This window comes from Gavialis gangeticus, unplaced genomic scaffold (genome assembly GCF_001723915.1).
Source record: "Gavialis gangeticus isolate Ggan-Ray unplaced genomic scaffold, GavGan_comp1, whole genome shotgun sequence".
Classification (NCBI taxonomy): Eukaryota; Metazoa; Chordata; order Crocodylia; family Gavialidae; genus Gavialis; species Gavialis gangeticus.
In genome coordinates, this window is record NW_017728992.1 from 118502856 (window position 1) to 118504663 (window position 1808).

The following is a 1808-nucleotide window of genomic DNA, read 5'->3' on the forward strand; positions in this document are numbered from 1 at the left end:
TATAAACTTTCCTACTTCAGAGAATAAGTGAAGCACTGGCTTCCTGGACTTAAAAAGACATTTACCTGGGCACATCTACACATGTGTTAACACACTTTAGTTAATGCGTATTAAATCTAGTACCATTGGGTACCTATACACAAGTGCAGAAGCTGCTCCAATGCACTGTAATTACAGCATGTTGGAGCAGACTCAAAGAGTCGAGTCTTCTGAAGCATGGTAATTACTACGCTCCAGCCAGCCTCCATGCCTCGTGTATCAGTGTTCCCACACTTCAAAATGGCAACAGGGGACACTTTATCTAAAATTTGTCCAACACACTTTAGATAAAGCATCCCCACTGCCATTTTGAAGCACAGGGACACTGATACATGAGATGCAGAAGTTGGCTGGAGCACAGTAATTACCACACTTTGCAGACTCAATCAGTGAGCTTTAGATAAAGCATTCCTGCCACCAATTTGAAGTGTGGGGATACTAATACATGAGATGCTCTGGGTGCTTTAATTAGAGCAGCTGTCAGAGCCACTCTAAGTAAAGTGCCCCCCAGACCCTCATCCCCTGGAGCACATGTGTTGATGCCTTTCACTGTCAGGTACTAGGAAAATATATATTAGCCTGTCTTAATGTGCATTAACTAAAGAGCATGCTTGTAAAGTGATGGTTCAAAGTGCATTAAAAAAGGCTAATGTACACTAAAGCACATTTGTAGACGTGCCATGGGCTATTCTGCAACAGGAATACTTATTTCAGAATATATACATCTAGGATAGGGTAATAACAGAAACAGAAAATACTAGTTTAATTAGACCACCGGTTGAACCAGTATGGTAATTTCTATGTTTCTAACGTTTTTTTATTTAAACTATACAAGACAGGACTTCCCAGAGGTCTCAGCATTTCTATTACAACATAGATAGATGTCTGGAGCTTAGTCATTCCACTGTTTTATATCACATAATAGGATTCAAAATTGGGATCTCCCTCATTTTTATAATCAGGAGCACTGAAAAATAATTCCATTTATGTTTTGGAATAAACTGCCTGAAATCCCTTTAATATAACATATCGTATAAAAAATAAATTGTAGTAGATGTCTTATTTATAGAGAGTGCAATAGTCAAAAGACAGCACCATTTTTATTCTTCCTACTTTTACTTCTTGAAGACACAAAGCACAGTAAATGAGGTCTGACGTTCAACAATCTCTGCAGACACATAGATATCACTATGAAAGAAAAAATATTTTAACTTTATATCTTAGTCTATATTTCATTTTTTTAATCTTGTAAATGTTTCTGTCATATCATGAAAAATATAAGAGCACTTTGAAGGCTGAAATAATGCTACCACATACCCGTGAGCATTGCTAACTAAAGACAGCTGAGCTTAGTGGGTAAAGAATTTGGACATTTTTTTTCAAAGGTAGTGAGTTATGTCATATAGAAATGAAAGATTAGACCTTTTTCATCTCTCAGTCAAAGTGGGATTACTTTCTACAGTATATTTGCAAATGCTTTGTCCAGTTTAACTTTAAATAATGGAGGTAATGAGACTTTTTTTGCTGAAAATACGCTCTCATCATTTCCACATTTATTTTTTTTCTAAAATTCAGACTAGTATTTTCTTTGCTCATTGCCATCCCTTTTGCTTTCAAACAGTATCTCCAGGAGATGTACTAAATTCATTAACACTACTCAGGATCATGTAATGCATACAGTAGAAATATGCTTGATTACATATTTTCTTTTTTTTCCCTCAGAACTTCCTTAAATTGTTGGGTTAATTTTTTTTTTGGGGGGGGGGGGG

The 1808-nt window shown here is 36.1% G+C and overlaps 1 protein-coding gene across 1 annotated transcript in view; it reads left to right on the forward strand.

The window, feature by feature from the left end:
* The window catches only part of LOC109298725 (lipoxygenase homology domain-containing protein 1-like), a 182523-nt gene that overhangs the window by 131091 nt on the left and 49624 nt on the right, over positions 1-1808 (forward strand). The gene's annotated exons all lie outside the window — the stretch shown is intronic.